Genomic DNA, 11,140 nt, shown 5'->3' with positions numbered 1-11,140 from the left:
TGAATTAATCCAAGTTTCTCTCTCTCATTCTGCTGACTAGATTTTCTGCAGATGTTGTCCCAAGATGTGTTTTAAAGCAAGATATTTTTTAAAATTATTATGTCTTGGAGAAAGCTTCCCCTTTCTCCAGTGAAATCATATTACAATTTCAGCTTTGGCAACGTTAACTCAAAGTAATTACAGTTTGAAACAACAGATCTGTGCTATATATGTCTTATTTTATGCACTCTTCAGCCTAATGTCTAACTTACAAAGATTTCAAATTTCTGAAAGAAAGACTCATTTGTGGTAAGCAATTCTGAAGTGGGAAAGTGCAAAACTCATCTGTGATAGAAAATAATCAGTAAATAATTGTATCAGTGCAATAGAACACACAGGATAGTTTTTGATGGTGTGGAAGGGAAATGCCTGTGTGGAGGAGGAGAGTCAGAACATAGGAATCTTGCATAAGAGGAGGAAAATGAACTGTAAACCAGTGGAAGAGAAGGCAAAATCAACACGAGAGCTAAAACGTCTAAATTTCAAAAGTAGCAATAAGAAAGGAACTATGAGGCAAAAAGGCAAAAGAAAATGGTTTGCGTCCTTTGTGAAGATAAGGAACTAAACAAAAGCAACTGCTAAGCACCTGAATCAGCAAACTACCCAGCTGTATGCTCAAGAGCATTTTTATTTAACAAAGCACTCCACAGTCAATTAAGCAATCACTGGGGTCAGAAGAAATCTTTGCGTAACTGCTATGAGAATTAGTTTAATCTCTTAGACTTTTTTTTTTTATTCAATAAATCATAGGTTTTGTGTTCCCATTGTTTGTGGGATTACAGAAAATGAAGCTGAGAAAACGATGAAAAAAGATTTTTAGAGTTTACATGTAAAGTTTTAAATGCATGTACAATGAAAAGCACAGTCTTCCCAATTACCTTCCAAAATGTATTTGAAAAATTTGCATATAATCAATAGATAGTTTTCTGTTTTGGCAATACACCTTTAAAATACAGGTTTAGAAGTATTTAGGAGAGGGCACTGGCATGGAGTGATCTCAGTTGTCTGTGCTCCCTCACCGTCACAAAGGATTGTCACAATTTCATAAGAGCTGGAGCTGTCAAGGGCAGATAGTGATTATTGTGGAAAAAAACTGTTTCCCGGTTCTTAAACTGTTGTCCAGTAACAGTGGTATATTTCTCTTACCCTGATGAGCATATTTCAAACAAACTTTTCAAATGTCTTAAAAGGGTGATTTAATTAAATTTTGCACAATTCAGTCGTGATAATGACTTAACCATTTCTTTTTAGTGGACCATGGTTGAAGGTCTGCTCCTTTCTCCCCGCTCCCTCAAGCTGGACAGCTTGCTGTACACTCCAGCAATGCCAAGCACAGTGTCCCATCTTTATCAGCTGTTCTCCACTCTCTAGTTGGGGCCATATTCATATTCATAGAAAAAATGAGACAGACTTTGTTATATAATGTTGATCATTTCTCTAGAATCCCAAGAAAGGGGTCATGTGTCAAAACCGTAGGGTATTTTTGGAGACTACCTGATTTATTACCATCTAATTTCCACTTGCCTAATCAGAGTAACAGACGATACTTAAGAAAGCAGCAAAACATCCTTTTCTTCATCAATGAGGTCATTAGCAATTACATAAGAAGAGAACAGGAGTATGTCTTAATTAGCATGTGAAGCAGAGGTATAAATACTGAATGTGTTGATCAAGATGACCTGGAAAAGATTTTTCTGCAGCAATTATAGACCAGTAACAATTGGGGCAACAATGTCCAAATGATAGAGTCCAGGCCATACAAGTCTCACTGTACATGGAATTATTTTCTTACAGAATCAGTAGTGTAAAATATATACAGTTCCATAAAATGTACAGGTAGCTACATTTGGTTGGGTTGTTATCTCAATCATTCTGTATTTTTTATGCAAATTAAAATGGACTGTGGCTTGGGAATTGGGGAACATGCATCTGTGTAGTGGGAACTTTGAATAAAATATATGGGCTTGTCTGGACAGTGTCTTTGAATGAGCAATCTCTTTTTTTTAAATCTATTTTCATGGCTTCTTAAGGAGCTGGCATGCTGAGTCACTGTGTTCTGAGTTGCTGTACGCAGGCTGGGCTGCTTTTGTTCCTGACACTTTGGAACAAAGTGCTGGAGAAGTGACAGTGTTCCTGATTTCAGAGCAGTTGGCAAGTATGCCAGGGGATTTAGTTTGACTTATTTCTAAACTGTTGGAACTAATATTTGTTTTAATAAGCTGTGTGTGGGGTGAGTGTGTGAGGTAGTTTAAAGCACTTTCTTTCAAACTTAAATATTTTGTGCGTGTGTCTAGTTCACTAAGTCCCAAGCAAGGCTGAGACTTTTTATTGAAGTAAGCAAGATAGTTCAGTACAACAGTTTGTTGTGTGAGTTTTGTGAGGTTACTATCCTTTGTAGTAGTAAAGCTGTTTAGAAAAATAATGTTCTTATGCCTCTATATGTCTTTCAGGCTCATATCTGGGACCAGTACAAGTCGATGTTATGATTCAGATTATTATTAGCACAAAAGTTTTTCTCTTCTCTCTAACAACCTAGCTACAAGGGTAGCATTGTGTACAATACACTGGATTTTTGTGTGTGCTTGCGGATGATTATTAAGTCAGTTTGGCAAACAACAGTTTTGGGGAGGGAAAGTATTTAAGTCTTTTTGGGCTAATGTTTGAAAAGTAACCCCTTTTTTACTTTGTACACATTGTGCAATCTCCATGTGAAACTTTCTGTAAAGTACACAGACTACAAGGTAGTAGTGTCATAAAATACCTTTTCAGATATTTTATCTTAAAATGAGGAAACAAAGGACCAAGTGAATTTGTTAATGCTTTTAGATCAAGTTTTTCAAGAACTTTTTTAGCTGTCCCAGTCTTCATGGAATTTGCTTGTCTGTGGCCCTGGAATTCCATCAGTTTGCCATCTCTGAGGGCAGCAAGATACTAGCTATTTAAATATTAAATTTTAATTATTACATTTCATAGGCTTTCCTTTTTGAATGGCCGTACTTTCTGTCATATGCTGTAGAATCTGTTACCACTGTGATTTATGTTACAACAGCCTACAGACCTGGATTAATAGGCCGCCTTATAAATACACTTAACTTAATTTCCTCAGTGAGGAGATTAAGTGTCCATTTCAGCTGGCTGAAATGAAGCCAATGAGTAACGTATGTGGACACTCTAAAGTTGCAGGTTTTTCTAGTTAACACTTGCACCCAAAAGATGTGTCTCTGTAAAACAGTTAGCAGCAGCACAGTGCATAGCAAGAGTGGGTAGAAACAAGGCAGTTGGAGGCTTTCACACAGAGGAAAAAGAGTGCGATAACGTTGTCAAAGGATGCAGAAGAAAGGATTTTATTTGCTGAAGTGTCCGGAGGCAAGGCATGGTACTGATGATTATTCAGATAGTGGTATCTTTGCTCTGTAAATGTGTCAGAGTAGAAGCTTCTTATTGAATGCAGGCAATAGGTAAATAAGGATAATCTTTGATTTACTATCCATTCCTCTGCCGTAAGATGATGTAACACTCAGGAGAGAAAGAACATGAAAAACTTTCTACATTGCCTACAGTGTTTAAGTTAGTGTATGTTTTGGGGAAGAAATGGTAACCTGGAAGATGCTACAGGAGAATGATTCTTTTTGGACCGCTTTTGAAGCAAAAGGACAGTGATATCACATTTCAGCGTTCTTTTCCTCTTACTTGACATATGCTTTGTTACTCTGTTACATGGCTATTAAAACTGTTATTTTTAATGATTCTGATGGTAGCTAAGGTTTTCCTGTTTTCAACAGACTCACAGGCAGTAGAGTTACTGTGGCACAGGGGTGGCTTTCTTTTTAGTCACACATTACTACTGCTCCACCAAAGTGAAGTTGGTTGAACTTTTACCTTTAATACACTTTTTGTGTCTGAAGTCTTGGAATCAGCTTGTGGTGTCTATTGATAAAAAAGTTAATTACCATTTTGATTAGCTTCATGTGTGGTCATTTTTCTAATAAGACTGCCATATTTTTTGAGTCCACTTTAAAGTAAAATTAACTGACGTAAGGGATTCTTGTGTCTGAGAAAGAAGTAAAGGTAATAATAGAGAAAACAGAACCAGCCTGTTGTCAGAGATGAATAGCAGAAGGACAAGAGGCAATGTTCACAAGCAGTAACAAGGGAAATTCTGACTGAATACATGGCGGGGGGGGGGGGGCGGGGGGGGGGGCGGGGGGGGGGGGGGAGGAAATGCAGCGACGGGAGGTAACAAAAAGAACAGTTTATCCACAAGGCTTATGGACTCTCCATCCTTGGAGATTTGCAAAATGCTCCTGAGCAAGGTCCTGAGCAACTTGATCTGGTTTTGAAGTTATCCTTTCTTTGAGGAAGTGTTTTGATGAGACGACCTTCAGAGGTCCCTCCCCTCTTAAATTATTCTATGATTCTAAGGGTATCTGGAGATAAAATTCTTCAGGAATGCTGGTTTCATGATAGATGTTCCCAAATAATTCTTTCAATTGACAAACCGTAATCAGTGAGCACCTAAATGTTCTGTGGTTAACGAGAACATTGTGTTAATTGAGGTGAAAAGTAACTTGATGTATGAACCCTTTGGTGGCTAGGGAACAGTGGGTTGCACTTTTTGAACATAGTTACATTTTAGACATATCTACTGTTTGCCTAACTTGCAAGGCAGTTACATCTGAATTCCAGGAAAAACGGAGCCCTATCATGTGAGTTCAGGTTTGGTCTTCCCAGCTGCATCACTGCCTCAGTATCCCACAGCCTTTGGTGGGCAAGGTCTCAGCACCGTCGTTTACAGATTAGGTCTCAGACATGAGGGTGGACACTTCTTCAAAGGTATGTTTAAATGCTCAGTAAGCACTGATTTGAAATGGTGGAGATTTGGAGTGAGCAGAGGATTTTGAACCTCGTTCTCCCGCGACCGAGGCTAGAATCAAAACCAGTAAAGAGCTGCTTCTGCAGTGCAGCTGCTGCACAGGCTGCCGAGCACCCACAACCCCGTAAGGTACACAACGGAAGGGGTCACTTCAGATGGGATCTGTTGGCTTCCAAAGTTAAAACTGTCTCCTTTCATTGCATGGTTTATAGACAGGTTTGTGCACTCAGTAATCAGAAAAATTTGGTTTATGCAGTCTGCCTTAACATTTAGATAAGCAAAATCATACGAAGAAATTGATGCTTGTGATTTAAACATTTTTTCAACATGCATTTTTGATGCTGAGACCTTAAACAGCGTCTCTCTTGAACAGATGGGTCTGTGTCAAGGCTGAGGGTTACCACAAAATATTTCTGTGTTTAATGTCAGTGTGTATGTATATAAATATGTTTTTGCTATGAAGATGTGTTCTCAAATGTATGAGTTCATAAATCTCAGTTTCCAGCCCATTTTGTGACACTTATCCCTAGTTTAAAAAGAAAATATAACATTTTTTTACTGATTTGAAGGTAAACTAACCTTCAAACAGCTGCTAGAAACGATCTTAAAAGAGAACCAAAAAAAGAGATTTTCCTTTACGGATGTTTTCCCTAAGAGATGGACACTGTTAGGTTTCTTATGCAAATTTTAGGTGTGCTAAAATAATTTAACATAATTTCCCAATTATTTTGTTGTGTTTTTTATTCTTTAACAACTGTGTGGCAATTTATTAGCAGACAGCTGTAAGTGTTACAACAGGATTGGAGTTTAAGAAGGTGGTTTCATTATCAGATATTTTTTGTCTGTACTGCACTGTTATTTCTCATTCATTAGATGAGCTGAGAGCAGACTGTACTTGAGTATTAGGAGCTCCTATGGTCCAGTACCTTGCTAATCTATCAGTCGACCTCCTGTCTTGAATTTCTGACCAGCAAATAAACTTGAAATGTGGCAAGTAAACCTCTTATTGATGCTACAGATCTTTGACTTTTAACATACTGTGTGATTAAACAGTGTAGTTAACATTATCCAGTTCAAAAAACATCAAGGCGTGAGGCAGTAGCAGATCTAGACAGTTCTCTTGAACCCTGCAATAAGCAAAGAAAAATACCAAGCGAAGCCACTCGATGTCAGTGTTGCTTCACACAGGTTTGTGCAGCATAGCGTCAACCGTGCTGAAAAATCCATTTACAAAAAAAGGTGTTAAAGTCGAGCCCAAGCCTTTTCAGTCAGGGTCTGACCTCTGCGTTGCCTGGATTTTCACCTTTGTCTTGTAACAATGCTGATTACTCTGTGGCAAAGGAGGTATTGAAGTGCTGGAGATTTTACTTAATAGGTTTTGTGAAAGGCAAGAATGATATCTTTTTTCAATTTAGGTCCACGTTTAAGTATTTGATAATTGAAATCAGAAGTACTTTTAAAGTTAAGTGTTACTGAAAATGGATGTATTGCATCCAGCTTTGGAACATGTATTGGGAAGCTTCAGAGTTTCTGAGTTATGTTCGGTTTTTATGTGCAGAACTTCAGAGGGGGAAGTTCCTCAATTTCAGTAGTAAATAATTTGCATACTTAAACATATTCAGCTTCTGTGGCCTAGTTTAATATTTTACATAATACATGTGACCGATTATTTATTTTTTAAAAGAATTCTCAAAATTCAGAAATGCTTTGTTGGCAGTGTGGATTTTTGTCACTGTTTTTTATGTTGTTCCAGATTTCTCTTATCGTTCCAGTAGCTTGTGTAATATCCTCATGTGCTGTGTTCTGTGATGTGTGGACTACACAGATTGGTCTGTTTGTAGTAGTACTTAGTTCAGTCTGACTTTTGTTCTCATCCAGCCATGTTTTGTCAAACATATTGGAATTTTTTGTATTTTCTCATGGAATTTTAGCCATGTCTCCTAATGGCACAGTCTTTGTGTGACCAAGTTTTTTGTCTATCTTTTTTTCTCAGATCTTTCATCTGGTATGCTCTGAATCCTTTAGCCATTTTTCTCTGCATTTGGCAGAAATATAGCAGTTTCAAAACTGAGTTCACAGAAATTTTTGATCGGGATACAGGACAAGAATGAATGGAAATTTGTTACACGACTGAAGATAAGTTGAGGAAAGCTCAATCATTATATATTACAGAACCACAGAATCACAGAATGTTCGGGGTTGGAAGGGACCTCCGTGGGTCATCTAGTCCAACCCCCCTGCCAAAGCAGGGTCACCTACAGCAGACTGCACAGGATCTTGTCCAGGCGGGTCTTGAATATCTCCAGAGAAGGAGATATTCACACACCCCACCGACCACTCATCTAACCCATACTTCCTGAGCTTCCCTGTGAGGATGTTAAGGGAGACAGTGTCGAAAGCCTTGCTGAAGTCAAGGTAGACAACATCCACGGCTCTCCCTTCATCTACCCAGCCAGTCATGTCATTGTAGAAAGCTATTAGATTGGTCAGGCATGATTTCCCCTTGGTGAATCCATGCTGACTACTCCTGATAACCTTCTTTTCCTCCACTTGCTTGTTGATGACCTCCAGGATAAGCTGCTCCATCACCTTTCCCGGGATGGAGGTGAAAATTCAGTTGAGCAGCGGCCAGCCAGCCTGAAAGATGCATGTAGCTTTGGAATAATGATAGCATGTGTTTTCCCTTGACCAGTGAGGGTAGATGAGAGAACATGAGGAAGTGACTTGGATGAACTGGAATTTCTTGGAGAACAAATGATGTAAATCAGCAGGAATACATCAGGATGACACCAAGCTGAAATGTGTGGTTGATACTTTAGAGGGAAGGGATGCCAGCCAGCCAGACCTTGACAGGCTGCAGAGGTGGGCCAATATGAACCTCATGAAGTTCAACAAGGCCAAGTGCAAGGTCCTGCACCCGATCGGGACGATCCCAAACATTGATACAGGCTGGGCAATGAGTGGATTGAGAGCAGCCCTGAGGAGAAGGACTTGGGGTGTTGGTTGACGAGAAGCTCAACATGACCCCAGCAATATGCGCTCACAGCCCAGAAAGCCAACCAAACCCTGAGCTGCACCAAGAGAAGCATGGCCAGCAGGTCAAAGGAGGTGATTCTGCCCCTCTGCTCCACTCTGGTGAGAACCCAGCTGGAGTCCTGCGTCCAGCTCTGCAGCCCCCAGCATAAGAAGGACATGGACATGGACCTGTTGGAGGGAGTCCAGAGGAGGGCCACAAAAATGATCGGAGGGCTGGAACACCTCTCCTGTGAGGAACGGCTGAGAGAGTTGGGGCTGTTCAGCCTCGACAAGAGAAGGCTGCGGTGACACCTTATAACAGTTGTCCAGTACCTGAATGGGGCCTACAAGAAAGCTGGAGAGGGACTTTTTACAAGGGCCCGTGGTGATAGGACAAGGGGTAACGACTTTAAACTGAAAGAGGGTAGATTTAGATTAGATATGAGAAAGAAGTTCTTTACTATGAGCGTAGTGAGGCACTGGCACAGGTTGCCCAGAGAAGCTGTGGCTGCCTCCTCCCTGGCAGTGTTCAAGGCCAGGTTGGATGGGGCTCTGAGCAACCTGATCTGGTGGGAGGTGTCCCTGTCAATGGCAGGGGGGTTTGGAACTAGATGATCTTGAAGGTTCCTTCCAACTCAAATGAGTCTACGATTCTGTGAATACAGGTTTAGTTTCTCCAAACTGGTTTAATATTGGATATTTGCAGATATTACTGATCTGTCTTCATGTGACAAATTACAAAGAACAAGTCACATAATTTACATCATGGCATCTACTTCTACCCAAGGTACAAATAACTTCATTTAAATGTAACTATGAGCATACATAAACATAATTGTTGTTCTTGAACTTTCCTGTCAATTTATGTGAAGACTAAAATGCGTTCTCCTGCAAGACTCTAGTGATCTCCTGCAAAAGCTGCTTCCATGTGAAGTGGGGATTAGGACTTCTATCTCAGAGTTTGCTATAAATTTTTCTTTTTGAGGTCTAGGTTGGAGTAAGATGCTAGATTTTTATTTTTTTTAATCCTTTGAGGCTAGAGACAGAGAATCAAACCTCCTAACTCCATGTATTCACTGTGTTGGCAGATGTATGTGTGTAAATGTTAGAGAAGCTGATGAAAATATAGACTGTCCTCACAGAGGTTACCTCATTTTTTCAGTAAACCTATTATAAACCAAATTTGAAACACCCACCAATTCTAATCTACGATGCAATAATTCTTTCCTTCTGTGTACTATCTGTATTCTAAATTTTGACTTATGGTAGTTATCTTTTTAGCTTTGTACGTACATACACAATTAGAGTACGATTGGATATTTTCCAGAAAAAAACAAACAGTCTTTAGTTATATAAGCTCATCAAAAGAGCTAATTGTAAACGATCTAACTTTAAAACTTTGTGTGTGTGAATACACTGACTTAAATGCATAAAACCAGAGGTTTCTCACCCTTATCCTTTATTCCAGAAAACTATGTTTTATACACATCTTTCAGGAAAGGAGAGAGTCTGACAGTGCTGGTAGCTCATGTACATCGTCATGCAGTTTGAAGTATGTCAAGCCTGCATAGTTTGGGGGATTTATAGATTGTAGGTTTATAGGTTAATTAAAGCCACCTGATGGGAAGAAGTTTAAACATCAAGTGTGTGATATGGTATGTATTTCAGTTAGGATATTAATATGTTTTAGAAAGTATTTTCTGAGGTTTCTTTAAGATTCTAATGTTGGACTACTGTGTAGTCGGATGCAAGTTAGCTGTTATGCATACTTGTACGTGTTTTCCCTCAAAAATTTTGTGTTCTTTGTCTGGGGGTTTGTTAATGATATGTTGCTTTGTGTCATTACTAGCTAAGAGTACTTTATTAATTTCAAAGTTACAACAAGGAACAATGTTTTTCAAGACTAGGGACGATGTTTATCAACTCCAGATTTAATGATGATGAAATTTTTTTACTCTTCAAAGTAATTGTTGGAGTAAAATAAAATTTCTGCACAAATTCCACATCAGCACGAACATCCCAAAGATTCTACACATGCAGTTCTGTGTCTAACTAGCAGGGCTTATTTTCAGGTATTAGTTGTAAGGTGTCTGCACGCATGTATGCACACACCCATAGAGAGAAACCATCCCTGTTATTGGTGATGGACAAAAGTCTGTTGATATGGCTAATCCTAGGAGTTCAGATACTAATCTGGGATTGATGAAATCTGTACAAATTTACTGACTCTGCAAATATGAGATGGGAAAATCTCAATCACAGACTTTTTTCGAACAGCTTCAGCATTTTGATGCAAGAAGTTTGAAGAATGGAGGGTAAGTTCTTGTGTGTTTAGTGATGGATCTTTGGTTTCATAATTTATTTTTTTTTTACTGTTTCAGAATATGCAGAGCTTCTAGTGAACCATGATTTTTTTTAAAAAAATTTGGATTAGTCTCTGTTACACAAGTACCTGAATTTGGGTACATATATATGTACATATCTATGTGTATAAATGTATTTTGATTTTTTTTCCCCAGTAAATGCTATTGAAGGTAGAGGTTTTGAGCATTTTGTTGAAACTAAGCAGCTCCAGACAGCTGAATAGCTCGAAGGATTCCTGTCCACTTCTGATCACTGAATGCAGGGAAAGGTCTGTGTTGAAAAACACTTGGCAGCCATAATAAAACCTTGATTATGAACTTCTTGAACTGCACTTTCAAGCACACACACAAAAAACCTCCATAACACACAAAAAAAAAAGAAGAAAAAAAAGGAATAAAGGAGTCTATGCTTAGAGGTTTATTCCAGTGAACAGAAGGAACAGAAGTAAGGTAAACATGTCTTTCATGTTGCTTCAGTACTTTAAAAGGTGTACATGGTTAAAGGATGGGCAGGGCAAAGAAGAAGTGTGGCTGGAATAGTAAAAAGTGAAGGTCTGTCTGAAGCAATCTTTTTCTGCTATTTCTTTTTTACTTTTTTCCCTTTGCACTTCTAAGGGGCAGAACGGTGGACACCACCTGAATGTCATTCACTAGAATGAACTGTGGTGCATTTGCCCTTGTGCTTTTCTTCCTGTTGCGTCTGGAAACAAAGTCTCATTTTTCTAAAGTTGTTTTGAGCTGACAGTGCTTCAGTTTTGTTCATCTTAATCTAAACAATAGAATGTAAATTAATTTATGCAAAAGAAATATTTTAAAAATGTATTTATTTTATTTTCTATTTTATTTATTT

This window comes from Opisthocomus hoazin, chromosome 3 (genome assembly GCF_030867145.1).
Source record: "Opisthocomus hoazin isolate bOpiHoa1 chromosome 3, bOpiHoa1.hap1, whole genome shotgun sequence".
Classification (NCBI taxonomy): domain Eukaryota; kingdom Metazoa; phylum Chordata; class Aves; order Opisthocomiformes; family Opisthocomidae; genus Opisthocomus; species Opisthocomus hoazin.
This window is presented reverse-complemented; position numbering follows the sequence as displayed.